Source organism: Cupressus sempervirens, chromosome 1, assembly GCF_028749045.1.
Source record: "Cupressus sempervirens isolate cs-2001-9-10 chromosome 1, ASM2874904v1, whole genome shotgun sequence".
Classification (NCBI taxonomy): Eukaryota; Viridiplantae; Streptophyta; class Pinopsida; order Cupressales; family Cupressaceae; genus Cupressus; species Cupressus sempervirens.
Genome location: NC_143118.1, coordinates 290,148,965 through 290,167,342, shown reverse-complemented (window position 1 = coordinate 290,167,342; position 18,378 = coordinate 290,148,965). Strand labels below are relative to the sequence as shown.

The 18,378-nt window shown below is 32.7% G+C and overlaps 1 pseudogene; it reads left to right on the top strand.

Moving 5' to 3' along the window:
* LOC149577239 (putative LRR receptor-like serine/threonine-protein kinase At1g67720) overlaps positions 1–18,378 on the top strand; it is a 155,782-nt pseudogene that overhangs the window by 96,708 nt on the left and 40,696 nt on the right.

Here is an 18,378-nt window from a genome sequence, read left to right as displayed (position 1 = left end):
TTGACCAAGGAATTGACCAAAGTATTAGACTCCCTACAAATATGTAAAATCTAGTATTTTTCAAATGGGATAAGAATGAAATTAGGCTTATAGATGATATTTGGGATTGTCCAAAAAAAAGAGATATGACCCTTTAAACATCCGATGATGTTATTGGAATCCCCTTTAAGAAAAACTTCAAAGACACAAGATTTTTTAAAAAGACTAAGATCCTAAAGGCCACTATAGCTTATGTAAGGTGGTTGATTCAAGAGTACCCACAAGGAATGCCACCAGAAAATGATAACATATTAAGGTCTCTCAATAATCCCACACCCAATTTGCCTAATATTACATTTGGTTGAACCAAAAAAATTATTTTTAATCCAATCCATAGGAGGAAACATCCATCTCCTTTTAGCTCTACCAAGACTTTAGGAGAAGGATGAAGAGATTTCCGTGAAGAGGTCGGGAAGAATAAATTAGAAAAAATATCTAAGATAGACCTATCACCTTCCTGAATACCACACTTGAGAAATCATTTTTTGCTCTCAATATTTATTGTTCTTCACTTTCTAGGTACCCTAGAGAACAAGACAGAGGATGGGGGGCCATAATATTCATGCACATTTCTCCTAACAAGGGAAGTGATATTGGTAAAAAAACATTGAATAGTTCTTGGGAAAATCTAGCACACATTAAATCTACTATTAAATAAAAGGGACCATCCCTTATAAGAAGAAGAATAGTGGATTAATATGTGTTTAACACTATCCTCATCATGTCCATAGAGGCAACATCTATTAAATTAAAATAAATCTTTTTCATTAGATGTCTACTATAAAAAAATTCTATTCTGAAGAAGAATCTAAAAAAAAATATTAATCTTAGGAATCAAATGTGTTATCCAAGCATTTTCCTAGTGAGGAGGGGGTCATTAGGGGTTGTGTCCATGAGATAGGTAGATGAAGTAGAAAAAACTAGATGGAGAGTCCCCTCAAACAAGCATATCCTCTTCACTGGGGTTTGAGATCACTGAATTAAGAGCTTTCATGACTACATAAAAATGAGGGGAGAGAAAATAGAGATGAATCCATCCAAATCCATCCCAATAATCAGCAATAATATTTCCATATCTTTCAATGCAAATGGGCATCCATTGGGAAAAAACCCCAATCATTTTCAAGATTCTACTTGACAACCACTCATCTTTCCAAAATGCATTTGGCATTTTCCACATAATACCCAAAGTAGTTGTACTTCCAAATTTTATAATATTACTCCAAATGGTTGATTCAGAAGGAAGGTCATTATAACACATGAAATCTTTAAAGGATAATCCTGGGTGTAAGTAGTTGGACCTAATAAAAACATTACATTCACCTAAACCATTATAAATCTTCTAATATTTCTTTGCAAGGATTGCTTGGTTGAGAATCCTTATTCTTCTAAGCTAAAGGCCCTCCCTAAATTTTGGGTGTCATAAATTTTCCCAGTAAATGAGAATCACATGTTTCATATCTTCTACCCTTGGGCATAGAAATTATTTTGAAAATTATCCATGGCATCAACATACTTTGAAGGAATCCTAAAAAGTCTTAAAGAATAAATAGGTAGACTCTACAAAGTAGATTTTAATAATAAATTTTTTTACTTTTTGACCAAGAAGACTACCTTTCCAAAGAAAAGGATTTCTATTAAATTTTTGCACCAAGATTCTCTAGAAAGTATCTATAGGTTTAGTGTAGCGATCAAGACCCAAATAAGTAGAGGGGATTAAAGAGATATTTGACAAACCAAAATCTAAGCAATACCCACTTGTCTTTCCTCTGGGATATTAATAAAGAAGATGGAGCTCTTCTCTAATTGATAGGTTCTCACCTGTCTAATGTAATTAAGATCTTTCTTCATGCTTCTAGCTTCTTTTAGAGTGTGTGCCCATTAAAGATGGTGTTATCCATGAATTTATGAGAGAGCATATAATATTACTAAGGAAGATTTAGCTCCTACAAGTTTTCTCTCAAAGATAAGAGAAGAAATGAGTCTACCAAGACATTATCCATAATAATAGATAGGACAAGGGATAAAAGGTCACCCTATCAAAGTCCCCTAGATGGTATAAACAAGGTTGAGGGAGATCCATTAGCAATAAAAAAAAGACAAGGGGAAGATACTAGTTGAAGAATAATTTGGTAGAGCATCTACATACAACCCTTAAGGATAGGTCCTAGATGGATTGACTAGTATTCCACAAATACCATGTTATACTATCATTACAACTATTGCAATATTTTTTATTTATGTTGTCCATAGTAAGGAATATAGCCTTACTAGTCATAATTCCCTTTCCTTTGTGTGATTCATACTGAGAGATACGATTCCTTTTGGGCTATGTAATAATATTACTCCAAATGGTTGATTCAAAAGGAATGTGATTATAACACATGAAATCTTTAAAGGATAATCCTAGGTGTAAGTAGTTGGACCTAATAAAAACATTCCATTCACCTAAACCATTATAAATCTTCTAAGATTTCTTTGCAAGGACCACTTGGTTGAGAATCCTTATTCTTCTAAGCCAAAGGCCCTCCCTAAATTTTGGGTGTCATAAATTTTCCCAAGAAATGAGAATCACATGTTTCATATCTTCTACCCTTGAGCATAGAAATTATTTTGAAAATTATCCATGGCATCAACATACTTTGAAGGAATCCTAAAAAGTCTTAAAGAATAAATAGGTAGACTCTACAAATTAGATTTTAACAATAATTTTTTTTGAGTTTTGGCCAAGAAGACTACCTTTCCAAATAACAAGATTTCTATTAAATTTTTGCACCAAGATTCTCTAGAAAGTATCTATAGGTTTAATTTAGTGATGAAGACTCAAATAATTAGAGGGCATTAAAGAGATATTTGACACCAAAATCTAAGCAATACCCACTTGTCTTTCCACTGGGATATTAATAAAGAAGATAGAGATCCTCTCTAATTGATAGATTGTCACCTATCTAAAGTAAGTAAGATCTTTCTTCATGCTTCTAGTCTCTTTTATAGTGTATGCCCATGAAAAGATGGTATTATCCATGAATTTATGAGAGAGCATATAATATTGACGGAGGAATATTTAACCCCTACAAGTTGTCTCTAAAAGATAAGAGAAGAAATGAATCTACCAAGACATTATCCATAATAATAAATAGGAAAAGGGCTAAAAGGTCACCCTATCAAAGTCCCCTAGATGGTATAAATAAGGTGAGGGAGATCCATTAGAAATAAAAAAAAGAGAAGTGGAAGATACTAGTTGAAGAATAATTTGGTAGAGTATCTACATACAACCCTTAAGGATAGGTCCTAGATGGATTGACTAGCATTCCACAAATACCATGCTATACTATCTTTACAACTATTGCTATGTTTTTTATTTATGTTGTCCATAGTAACAAATATAGCCTTACTGGGCATGATGGTCATAATTCCCTTTCCTTTGTGTGATTCATACTGAGACATACAATTCTTGTTGGGCTATGTAATCATATCACCCCCCCCCCCCACCCCCCCACCCCCCCCCCCCCCCCCCCCCCCACCACCCTCTCTCTCTCTCTCTCTCTCTCTCTCTCTCTCTCTCTCTCTCTCTCTCTCTCTCTCTCTCTCTCTCTCTCTCTCTCTCATGTCTTAGTCTTTGATTTTATATAGAATTAAGTCATTTGGTGTCTTGATACTTCCTTTTCTCTTTGGCTTTAACAAGACTATCTTATGGACCTCTCTACTTTATCATGAACATGATAAATCATATTATACTCCTACTGATGTGGGAAATAAATGTATCTTAAAAATTAAGCACTTTATTTGTGTCTTTTTTGAGACTTTCTACTCCTCTTTAGTGTGGTCCTTCTCATTGTGATATTGTGTTGGTTGCACTCAATGGATACATCATTTAAATTTATATATTTTATTTCCTTAAATCTTTCTCAAAGCACTATATTTTCTCTAATTCCTATATATGATCTCCCATTTATTCATCAACTTACTTATTTTTATTCCCCTCTCTTGTTGTTATAATAGTCAAGGTAGGATTCAAAGATAATACATCTTCCTCCACTTTTCAATCTCTAACTTTTGCAAAATTGAGGTAGTTATAACTAATCTTTATGCATCATCCTCTATTTTTCCAAGTAACAAAAAATGTACCCTTCTCCTAGGCCCTATCTTTGTTAGTAAGAGATTTACATTCCTTTTAACTCATTTTCTTCGTGTATCTTTCCAAAATCCCCCAAATCCTTAAGACATTATCTCTCCTTGCACCAACACCTTGAAATTTGTTCCCTGCTAGAATAGGTTAGCTAGGTGTAACCAATACTTTCAAAACCCCCTTTCAGATGTCACATATCTAATGCATCATTTCTTTATCCTTTCCTACCTCATCAAGTCAACTCACCAAAATTAGAATCACTAAGAACTATAAAAGGGAATCTTCCTAGCTCATAATTTTTACATTCATGTTATATTAGAAAACTAAAATCTTTCCTAAAGTCCTACTTCAAGAAAAATATTGTGCATTCTAGGAGATCAAGAAAGAAATCATTTTCATCCATCAAGAGTTAAAGTATTTCTTTTGATAGATTGTGTTCCTTTCCTATAGAAAGAAAAGGAGTTGGCCATTAAGGGAGAAGATCTACATAATTCACTTAATCTTCTTTCTTTTACGGTCCATGATGAAGGATTCATGATTAGAGTTAATCTATTACATAAGTGAACACAACCTACATTCCACTTCTACATTATAATATACCTAAGATCAAGTGGACATCTTTGTGGATAGAAGACTCAAATCCATTCATAAGGATTTAACTACCAAGGTGAATATTAAATTTTATTTTATTTTAAATACTTTACTATATTCATTTCAATGTCAATTCCTAAAGGAGATCTTGAAAAATGGAGACTCATTTTGTTGGAAATGAAGAGAGTAAAAGTGAGGGGAGGGGTGAATTAGTTACCATAAAAATAATTCACTATCCCTAGATGTCTAATCAAAGTTTTCACTGATAACACAATATTGTCTAGCTTGGTTATAAGTAAGTTATTGTTGTCACTTAGTTAACCAACCAAGAAATATTATGAATATTAATCTATTTTAACCTTTAGTAAATTAGTTACAAAAACATAAATCATAAAGAAACCAACATGAACATAGATGAAAACAAGAATTAATATGGAAGCCCAATTTGGGAAAACCACCATACAACTTGTTATAATATTTTTTACTCTTATGAAGTGAGCCTTATTAGGAGCCAGCCCTATTAAAGATTACAAAACATACTGTTAAGTATGACCTTGTTAGAGCATTTAGATCACCTTGTTAGGAGTGTCCTAGTTAGAGGTCTTCAAAAACTTCAATTTGAAAATTTCACCTTATTAAAGGATTTACAATATGACTATTAATTCAATGCTTATAAGGTAACAATAATTAGAACTGATTCATGAAGCAACTTCCTTTGTAGATTAAGGTCTCTATTCTAACTTGACCTGTGGATCCTTATTGATCATAATATTCTTTGCATCTTATCTTCCACAATTTCCTGCCCTACCTTTTCCTTTTCTCACATATCCATTTTATTCCATATTCTACTTGTGTATCATATCCTCACTACTTTATTGGAATACTTTAGAATAACTTGGGGGGGGAGCAGGGGGGGATTGGGAATATGTTATCCAAGGTCCAAATGTACAAATAAAACTTTTCTATACCTCAACTTATACTTATGCATGCATTGATCATTCAATATCTTAAATATGTGCATATTGTTGTCCTAGGTCAAAATAACTTTACAAAAATGTAAACATGCAAAACCACAAAATCAATCACACATTTTGACACAAGGATTTTACGTAGAAACCCAATTTGTGAAAAATCACTAGTAACATGCTACCAATTTTTGTTCTTCTAAAGTTAGCCCTTTGAGGAGCCAACCTTGTTAAAGGTTACAATGCACATTGTTAAATGTGACCCAGTTAAAGGATTTCAATCACCCTTTTAGGAGTGAGCCATGTTAGAGGACTTTAAAAAAATCTATTATATTGTCACCCTATTAAAGGATTTACTAATGGCTATTAGGTCAACCTTAGTTCAAAGGATTTATCTAGACTGATACAATTGTTAGAGGGTAACAACAAGACTTGATGTGATAACAATAACAACTCACTTGCAAATTATAGATCTCACATACAGTCCTCAATTATGCTTGGTATTCATCCTCTTTGTCTCTGACAACTTGTTCACCCTTCAAGAATTCATCACCTTAAGCCTTCTTGCTTTAGATATCATTTATAGATATTTTCATTCAGCCACCACTCAGGTTCTCCAACATGAAACTAGTTGCTTCTAGCCTACTATCTCCGTATATAGAGAATTTAGGTCTTTTGTTGCTTAACCACAATAGTCCATTCTAGGGTTAGGTAAGATTCATTGAATCTACCTAGCTTTCCATTTTGTTCCCTTTTAGAAACTTCTTGTTCAATCCTCTTTGAATTTCCCTCAAAATAGTTTATCTTGAATTTTGTGCCACCAAGTCATCATAATTATCTTCCACGTGGTTCACATAATTAAAGAAATCAATGTCCACTTAGATTCATTAAATCTTCCATCTAACACATTTTATTGTCACTCAGCAATAACACTTTGTTTTCTTAGCAATGACTATCTCCTGATACTCGGTCATTACTGGGTTGCTCAAAATCTAGTAAGTCTTTACTAGTGCTCAACACTTACTAACTATCTTCACTCGATACTAACTATATTTCTCTTGCTTGGCACATACTAAATTTACTCCTTGGCTTCAACTAATTTTCTTCTCAAGTTGCATTGTTTGCTTGGTCAGGCTTGGTAGACACATTTCTTTACTTAGCCTTAAGTGGATAAAAAATACACTATATCATCAAAGTCTTGCTTAGTCTTAGTGCTCCTTTTATACACCGTATAAGTCAACCTTTCTCTAGGTGCTCTTGTTATCCTTTTCAAATCATCTTCATCAATCAAACAAATGATAGCATTCAAACCAAGGTAAGAAATTGTCTCACTAACAAGTAGTAGGTTTGACATTAGTGACATAATAATGATTGTTCCATGCTAGGTTCATCGACCTTCTTCTTTTCAACAATTTCCCTCTTTGGCATTGATGGTAAACCAATACTAACAACAATAGTAAAAAGAAACTCAATACCTTATACTAAAATCTCTCCCTCTATTAGTATGTGTTCTGTCCTCTAATTTCTCCCTCATATGATCTCTCTTTGATATCTCCCATCTAGTCTTGCTTGTCTAATATGATCTCTCTCTGATATCTCCTTCAATATATTCTCAGTAAACTCTCTATATTTCTTCCTCTTTGACAACAATGCCAAAGACTTGTCATCTATACATGTAGATATAACGAATTCAAGTTCTCCCCTTGTCACCTTGCATGTGACTATAAACCTTTTGTTTCATCTCCTCATTTACTTCAAGAAGATCCTAAAGTAAGATCCACTATATCAAGTTTTAAGATATGTCATTCAAATCAATTGATGCAGGGCACTACTCTTACTTCTTAAGTAGCTTTGGATAGGGGTATCACCCCTAGTTTACCTCTAAGATATTCATGTGCATCCTTAGGTAAAGGCTTTGTGAATATATTAGCTATCTATTTAGTAATTTCCTCCTTCATTCCTTTGAGTATCTATTTGATCCATACCATATTTGTGCAATTCACTGTAATATACAATTTTTTTTCTTGCTGATCCAAGTGACCAATATTTTTCCTAAGAAAAATACTCCACCACTTGTACTTTTTCTATCATCCATGTTTCTAACCCAGTCAACATCTGAATAGGCTCTCAATTCAAACTTGTCATTTTTCTTATACTATAAACCATAGTCTTTTGTTCCTTTCAAGTATCTCATAATCCTTTTAACAGCCATTAAATGATTATTTTAAGAATTTCCATAAAACTTTGCAACAATCCCAATAGCTAGTGCATTGTCAGGACTTCTATGAACTACACATTGTAATTTTCCAATCATAGACATGTATAATGTTTGATTTACTTTAGCAAAATAATCAGTTTTGGATAGTTTGTGTCCTATCACCATATGAGTACTAACAAGTTTTGAATCTTTCATACCAAATTTTTTTAAGATTTTCTTAATGTACTTGGATTGAGTGATGTAAATACCATATTTCATTTGATATACTTGCAGTCCAAAAAAGTACTTTATTTCTTGAAACATAGACATCTCAAAGTCTTTGTTTATTTCATTTGAAAATGTTTTACACAATGCATTTTGTCCTCCAAATATGATATCATCAACAAATATTTTAGCTAGTAAAATTCCTTTACCTTTTTTTGTCTTCAAGTACAAATTGTTGTTGTCATCAATCTTCTCAAAACAATTTTTCACAAGATAGTTATGTAATCTTTCATACTATGCTCTCGGATCTTGCTTTAAACCATAAGAAGCTTTGTGCAATCTACACACCATGTTCTTATTGTTTGCATCAAAAAATCCTTAGATTATTCTATGTAAACCTTCTCTTATAGTATACCATTCAGAAATGCTAACATAACATCCATTTGATAAACTTTAAAACCTTTGTAAGTAGAGTTATTACTCCTTCCAATCTTGAAACTAGGGAAAATGTCTCTCCCTAGTCAATTCCCTCTTCTTGTGCATACCCTTTGCAAACTAATCTTGCTTTATTCATTGTGACTTCACCATTCTCATCTAATTGGTTTCTGTACACTGTAATGAACTTAGATTAATGTAAATTTTTACTATATTAAATTAAAAATCTCTAAGAATTATTTCAATCAAATTGTATATGTTAAGACAAATATTATTTTAAAATGTTAATATGTTGATATTACTTTGAAATGTTTCAAATATTATTTTAATCATTTTTCCATTTCCTTATGAACAAACATAACCTTAAATGTATTATTAGTTTACAATACATTAATACATAAACCCTATTAATATTATTAATGTTATTTAATCCTATAAACTTAAACCTAATATAAGTATTTAAAAATCTTCTAATTCAAGAAACCCTAATTATTAATTATTATCATATTGGAACTTATACATAATTATCGAGATTTACTATATACATATGCCTAAGCTAAATATAATCTAATATTAATCGATGCACTTAGAGAAACTAAAATATAACTAAGTTACATTGAATAGTCACGACACCATATGGTGACTCCCGAATAGCATATTAATACCTATTTTAGGGTTAGGGAAAAGGGAGGAGAAAAATACGAAGGAAGGGATTGCATCAAGCGGCATAATATATATTTCGCATTCAGAGAAGAAAGGAAAGACAAAGGGAATGAATCGCATCAAACTGCATAATCAATACTCCACGTGCAGTAGACAAGACACGATTGTTTCACCATTTCCATGGCATCACTTAATACACATACTATAATTTTCATCCAAAGTACATCGTTGTTGAAACATCATTTTTGCCGTCAAGATAAAGGTATGTTAATCACTCCATGATACTTTGTAACAAAATAATATTTAAAGGAATTTCTTAATGTGTATTGCATTTGTACATGTTAATAACTTAATAAGACATGCATGATGCTGAATGTGAGATTGCAAATTATGCAATCCTTAAAATGCCATATTGAGTTTACAACTAGAAACATTAAGTATTTCGCATATAATATTAGCCAATAACTTAATATTGTTTCTTTCACGGATCAGTAAACAATGTCACATGGCATTGAAGGTAATTATTACAATGAGTATATATGTTATTAAAATCATTTACAATATTACTATGTTTACAATATATATATATATATATATATATATATATATATATGTTAGAATTCTTTAGAATAATGGAGAGGGGGGGTGAATCAGTTATCCAATGTCCAAATACCCTAATAATACTTTTTGACAACTTATAATTGTTAGAATTAGGTGAAAAACTAATCTCCCAAGAACACCTGCATGCATAACCCTGTCACATGGATGAAGCAAAGAATAGAGGCAAGGAAAAATCAAGGAGGCCAAAAATCCAGATCCATCTTATGGACATGCAAAGAGCAATATCTCATATAATCCAATAAGTGAATCAATAAAATACAAAGAGGTGAATCCTTATAAAGGAATCACGAAACCCGAAAAGGGAAACTAAAGCCTAAAAAAGCTAGGGTTGCACAATATAATTAATAAAATATTAATTATATGCACCTACAAGATAGCTTAAGAAAACTAGAGTAATAGGCAACTCAATTAATTAAATCAAAGTGATTTAATTAATAAGTTAGAACAAATAATTACTCTAACAATAATGAACCTATAAAATTTTCATTCATCCAACTTAAATTAATCATCCTAGCAAATTACAATAAATCAATATGCAGAAATAAAACATGCAAGATCAACACATGACACAGTGATTTACGTGGAAACCCAATTTGGGAAAAACCACCAGTAACATGCTACTTGAATTCTCACTCTTCTAAAGTGATGCCCTTTTAAAAGCCTACCCTGTTAAGGGTTTACATCACACTGTTAAATGTGACCTTGTTAGAGGATTTCACCATACTGTTAGGAATGGGCCTGATCAAAGGACTTTAGAACATTCACTTGGAATGTCACCCTATTAAAGGATTTACAACATGGCTATTAAACCAACCTAAGTCCATAGGATTTAAACTATTTGTTACAATTTTTAGAGAGTAACATTAATGGATTGTTGATCTGATACAACTTACAACATACTTTGCAAATTTCAGATCACTCTTCAGTTCAGTCCTTTTGCTTGGCTTTTAATCACTTCAATTCTTGCAGCTTGTCATCTCAAGCTTCTTGTCCTTGAGTCTTCTTACTCATCATACCAATGCATTAATATCTGTGGTCATCTGCTGAAGTAGAGTAACTGTGCTTTCTTACTCCTTAGCACCTCCTTTAGCAATTATGCTTTCATGCTTGACCTACTCTCTCTCTATTGCTTTGTGATCTTATGACTCCTTAAATAGAAATCCGGTTTTCCTTTGCTGCTTGATTCTCCCTTTCAAACTTTAGGGTTTCAAATGGATTAGGTAGGATACAATGTATCTACCCCATATCTTGCTCTTATCTAGAAACTTCGTCTAGAGTCCAGTTGTATTCTCCAAAAAAAATGTTCTACATGGTGTTCTGTGCCACCAACTCATCATTTTTATCTTCTATTTAATTCATAGAATTCAAGATAACAACCTGGCTGACTTAGTTCTAGCGAATCTTTGATTTTTTAAATAATGCAGCAACTCGGCACTATTGGTTTATTGATGCTCAGCATCTCTATGTTACACGGCACTTGTATCTACTCGACACTTGATTCTGCTTAGCATCTAATTGTGCTCAGCATCTGATTCTACTCGGCACTTGATTCTACTCGGCATCTGATTCTGCTTGGGATTTGATTCTGCTCGACATCTAATTCTACTCGGTACTTGATTCTGCTCGGCATTTGAAGTTGAACTTGTTCGGCTTCAACTAGGAATCTGTTCGGCACTTAACAGCTTGCTCGACTCCTTCTCTCTAATGAACTTAGTTAGGCTTTACAAATGACTTAGCTAAAAACTTACATCTTTGATATGTTTTAGTGTGCCCATTTTCTATGTCTTATAGTATGCGTTCAATACACTTTTTCATCAATGGCTTAACTGATCCTTGTATTTCATTACAACATCATAACTTCAACCTTTCTCTAGGTGTTCTAGTTTCATCTTATTGATTACCTCCTCCTTGTCAATCAACCAATTGATAGTATTTGGATCACTCAAGCAATTGTCATTCCTGCAAGTAGCAAGTTTGACATCAATGACAAAACAATGATTGAGAACATTCTTTACCAATTCCACATGATCATTCCAACAATTTTCCTCATGACCTTTTCAATCATATATATATATATATATATATATATATATATATATATATATATATATATATATATATATATATATATATATATATATATATATATATATATATATATATATATATATATATATATATATATATATATATATATATATATATATATATATATATATATATATATATCATAAAGGCTTGAATAACATTGTGAAGTATTTTGAATTATAGTATGAAAGGTGGTATCTTTCCCTGAGCTATGGAATTTTGAGATAGGGAGTTGGTGGGGGGAAAGGTGGAGTAATTTTGAGGACTTGTTGGATACGCTTGGACCTTGTTTCACACGCCCTCTACACCATCATTCTACCATCTCAGAATGATCATAATCAAGAAGAAAGATTACCTAATACTATGAGGAGAAATATTCCTTGAAAATCAATAAATTAATGATAATGCTCAACTCCTCACATAACTAATAGAAGAAAGGATCTTAGGTTGTTTGTTAAAAATTTGATGATTTCCTAATTTATACCTAAATTGAATATCAGGTTAAAATTCTAAAAAAAAAGGGGTCATTACATACACCCACTTGGTTCCAATCACATTCTTGTTCTCCAATCTAGGTACACATGTCCATATTTTGTTCTTGTCAATATGATCAATTTCTTCTTTCATGGCTTAATTCTAGTTTTCATTTTCTAATGTATCCTTCACTAACTTAGGCTTAGGCATGCTTAATGAACATGTGTCATTTCTCAAACTATTCCTTATCATTAGTTTGTCTTCTTTATCTCCAATAATTTTTCTAGCAAGGTGATGTCTTTTGGCATACTTTGACAACCTTGGCTCAGGTCTCCTTTCTAGATTGGGTCTTTCATGAAGTTCAATTTTAGATTCACTATGCACTTCTCTATTAGGTAACTTGACATTTCTTTCATGTAAACTAAGTTCAGTATCAAAATGTACCTCAACTTTTGACTACAACTTGGCTCTTGACTACAACTCCACATCCATTGTATGTGACTCAATAGTCACTGATTCTTGTTCATTAACAACTTGCTTTGTAGAATTATCAGCATTAGTAGACATGTCTTCATAGTAGTACACAAAGGTTATGTAATTTTTGGGTTCCTTCTTTGGTTCATCTTTATGCACTTTTGTATATTTATGAAACTTTAAATTTCCACATTCCACAACATTTTAAGTGTTAGTATTTAAACACTTATAAGCTTTACTTCTTGTCACATAGCATAGAAATATATCTTCTTCACTTATAGTATCAAGTTTACCATTTGTGTTGTCCTTAAGAATGTAACACTTGCTTCCAAATACCTTAAAATATTTCACATTTTGTGAGTATCCATACCATAATTCAAAAGGTTTGGAATTTGTACCTTTCTTGATTTGTACTTGGTTCATGGTATAGACAACTGCACTCATAGATTCTCTCTAGTATTTTATAGAAACATTCTTCTCCATCATTACTGTTGTAGCACAATCCATTATGGATATATTTCTCCTTTCAACAATCCCATTTTGTGGAGGGGGTCCTTTGTCTCTTCATTCCTCTGTCATTATAGAAGTTTTCAAACTCACTTGATGTAAGCTCCCCACCTCTATCAGATCTTAGACATTTCAAGCTTTTATGAGTTTCCTTTTCAACTCTTTCTAGATACGACTTAAACATTTGAAGAACATCAGATTTTTCTTTTAAAAACATTATTGTCATCATTCTTGAGTAATCATTAGCAAAATGGATAATGTACTTGTCATCTTTGTAGCTTTGCACATCAATTGGTCCACATAAAATAGTATGAACTAATTCTAGAATTTCTTTTGAAGTATGAGTCTTAATTTTAAAAATAGACTTTGTCATATTTCTTAACTAACATTTTTTGCAAATCAGATTATCTAGTCTCTTCAGTTTTGGAAAATATCTAACTCTTTTTATCTTACTAATACTAACCAAATTATCAAAGTTTACATGACATAACCTTTTGTGATATAACCACACATCATCAAATTGTACAACAAGACAAGTAGCATCATTAATGTCATGATAAAATAGATTACCTCTAGTCTGATCTCCACTTCCAATTAGTTTTCCACTAGTGTTATAGATCTTAGCCTTTGTGCTATCAAATTCAAATTTGCATCCTAAACTACTCAATTGTGTCACACTTAACAAACTATAGTTAAGTCTTTCTACATAGTAAGCATTGTCACACATGTCTTTTCTATCAATCTTATTGATCTTTTTCCTTTTATTAGATAGGATGCACCATTACCAAATCTAATACTATTTCCATTGTAATACTCAAGGGTAATTAACTTACTTTTGTCTCCAGCCATGTGATGTGAACATCCATTGTCAATAATCCATCTATCACTTTTGTTCACATCAAATATCAATGTAGTTGCATTATCTTCATTAGAATCATCTTTCATAGAAACATAAAAAACTTCATCATCATGATCTTTGGATTCATCATTGGATTCTTGTTTAGCAATGTAACATGCCTTCTTTCCCTTTGCCTTGTACCCTTTGTTACTATCATCTTTTTTACCTGTGAATTTGTCTTTATTCTTGTTGTTTGACTTGTTAGCACATGTTGCTACAATATGACCAACCTCATTATAGTTAAAGCATATGATAGGTAACTTACCTTTGTATTTTCCTTTGGCTCTTTGAAATTTCCTAGCTGACCATGCTTCTAGTTCTTCTAGCTCTTCATCATCTGTATCACTATCACTAGCAACATTTTTGACCTTTTTATTTTTCCTATATATAGGTTCTTTTAGTGTTAGCTTAGCTTTGAAAGCATATTCAACATTCACAGATTTGAAATTATCAAAATTTGGAAGTTCAAAAGCATCAAGTCTACCAACTAGTCCTTCAAGGGTCAGATTACTACTAGGAGTACACCTTAGTTCTTGTATAGAAGAGACTTTAATAGTATAGATAGGTAGTTGAGTTCTCAATACTTTTCTAATCATAGTTTCATCTTCAACCTTTCCATCAAATCCTTGAATTGCACTATCAATATCTTTGATCCTTGCATAATACATGACTATACTTTCACCTTCTTGCATTCTCATTTCATCAAATTTCCCTCTGACACTTTCAACTTGATCTCTTAGCACATTCTTTTCTCCCCCATAGATCTTCTATAGGGAATCTTACATATTCTTAGCAAAATCACATCCTTTGATGTCATCAAACTCTGAGTAGCTTTGGGCAGATACAATCTCCAACATTGCTTGATCGTGTTCCTTCTTCTGTTTTAATTGTTTAGTAGTTGGGGCTCTAGTTGGTTCAACATGCTCAATGGTGATAGTTGAAGGTGCATAATATCCAAGACCCTCTAGATTTAGCTTCATCAAACATTTCCATGCAGGAAAGTTTTCCTTGTTTTGCTTGGTTACCCCCTTTTGTACATGTTGATCTTTAGCTTTAAGTACCTTCAAACTTTCTCACAAGCACTTGGTGATCTAATACCAATTGTTGGAATAAATTAGAAAAATTGAGAGGGGGGAGGTGGGGGGAGGGGGGTGTGAATCAATTATCCAAGGTCCAAATGTACAAATGTACAAATAAAACTTTTCAGTAGCTCAACTTAAAGTTATGCATGCATTGATCGCTCACTATCTTAAATAAATGCTTATTATTGTCCTAGTTCAAAACAACTTTGCATAAATATAAAGCAATACCACATAATCAATCACACATTTTGACACAAGGATTTTAAATAGAAACCCAATTTGAGAAAAATTATGAGTAACATACTACAAATTTTCACTTTTCTAAAGTGAGCCCTGTGAGGAGCCAACCCTGTTAAAGGTTACAATGCACACTGTTAAATATTATCTGGTTAAAGGATTTCAATCACCTTGTTAGGAGCTAGCCTCATTAGAGGAATTTAGAACATTCCATTAGAATGTCACCCTATTAAAGTATTTACTAATGACTATTAGGTCAACCTTAGTCCAAAGGATTTATCCAGACTCATACTATTGTTAGAGAGTAATAAACAGACTTGATTTAATAACAATAACAACTCACTTGTAGATTATAGATATCACATTTAGTCATCCATTCTACTTGGCATTCATCGTCTTTGTCTTTTAAAAAAAAAAATTCACCCTTCAAGCATTCATCACCTTAAGCCTTCTTTCTTTATATGCCAATCACAAACTCTTTCATTCGACCACCATATGAAGTAGCACCCTAGACTTCTTGTCTTTCTCAGGTTCTCACACATGACACTAGCTACTTCTATCGTCTAATCTCCTTATATAGAGAATTTAGGTCTTTTTATACCTAACCACAACTATTCATTCTAGGGTTAGGTTAGATTCATTGAATCTACCCATCTTTTCATTTTGTTCCCTTCTAGAAACTTCCACTTCAATCCTCTTTGAATTCACCTCAAGATAGTTTATCTTGTATTATGTGCCACCAACTCATTATAGTTATCTACAACATGCTTCTCATAATTCAAGAAATCAACTTTGTTAGGTCAAATTCATTAAATCTTTGATCTAACACATTTTACTATTACTCGGAAATAACACTCTATTTTCTTGACAAACACTATCTTTTGATGCTCAGCCATCACTGGGTTGCTTGGTATCTACTAAGTCTTTACTGGTTCTTGACACTTACTAATTTTCTTCACTAAACACCAACTAGATTTATATTTCTCATCAGAAACTAAACTTATTTCTTGGTTTCAAGTAATTTTCTACATGGCCTACATTGTTTGCTTGGTCAAGCTTGGCAGACACATTTCTTTACTTAGCCTTAAGTAGACAAATAATACACTATATCATCAAAGTATTTCTTGGTCATAGTGCTCCTTTTATACATCATATAACTTGACCTTTCTCTAGGTTCTCTATAATCCATTCTTTTCGAATCATTTTCATCAATCAAAAAAATGACAACATTCAGAACATAGTTGAGAAGGAGGAGAAGAAAGGGAGTGATAGTGAAAAAAGGAGGAGGATTTTTCTGACATGTTGGGAAACCCTAAGAAAAGAAAAATAGATGAATCTTTTGACACCAAAGACTAGATTCCTAGCCCTGGCCCCACTTCTTTCCCAAATGTAGACATTCTAGGAAAAGAGAGTGGGGGAGGTGATAACAAAAAATAGGAGGAGATCTTGGAGGAATTTTAATTTGAATAAAGCCAAATTGGGGATTTTTAGGGAGCTTTTGAACATTCAAGTGATGGAGGACATTGATGGAAAAACCCATTATGATGATCTCATTGATCTGGGTCTGGTTGTGATCTCAGATAATGCAAGGGAAACTGGGCTTAACCTTTTGAACAACACTAGGAACAACATGATAGACAATTTCTGGTCTATCAAATGGTTGTTCCATAAAGTTGAAAAGATCAAAAGGAGAAGAAGCCAAGAAGGTGACCAAGTTAGATGTAGCAACCAGGGGCACAATGAAGAGGACAGAGGCCAAGAACAACATCATTTCAATGATCAGGTTCACAGGGTAGAAAAGGAGGACAGAATCACCAAGGTTGAACACAGAGTCCAAAAGATGGAGGTCTTCCACCAAAACCTAGAAAATCAAGTGATTGCCACCTTGAATACCCTAAACAAAAATATTAACAGACTGGGTGAATCACTGATTAGTGCTGGTTTTGGTAGGGAGATTCTAGAGAAGATCAACCTAGAGAGTGGGCAGGCTAAGGATTATTCGAAAGAAACTAGGGACCAGGTGGATGCTTAGAATCAGGACCAAGAGGATGTGGACAATAGGTGAAGACCATAGAAGTTGCAGAATCCCTGCAGGTTCTTGATGAAGAGAATTGGTAGTTAGGTAGTTGTCTTGTTTTTTCCTTGTGTAGTCCTTTCTTGTTGTTGGTTTTTTGTTCCTGGCTACAAGCCAACTTTTATGTTTAGATTTTGTTAAGTTGTTTCGTTTATGCTGAAGATTACTAATATTTCTATTTTTGATATGTTGTAATACTTTTGGGTTTCAGGATCCCTATAAGACCTATTTTACTTAATCAAAAACATTCAGAAAAAAGTAAGCAACTGTCTCACCAAAAATTAGTAGGTTTGACATCAATGAAAAAATAATGATTGTTCCATGATAGGTTCATCAATCTTCTTCATTTCAAAAATCTCATTTCAACATACTTGACAAGTCAACTTGAATAACCTTTCAAACAATCAATAAATATCCATATAGTTGGCCTCAAAAAATTAATTATTAGACAAGTGTTTTCTATTGTCACTTGGTCAAAACAAGAAGTCTTTTGATGCTTGATCACTCAGTTAACACTCCAAGCTAGATATTCTTCATTTCTTGAATGGTTGGTTATCACCAAACTCCCTTCATTCCTCCACTAATTGGTCAAAACTAAATATTCTTGGTTAATGCTGCAAGTTTTTCATCATTTGATTAATACTAACATTTGTGTAACATCAATTTCAACATTAAATTT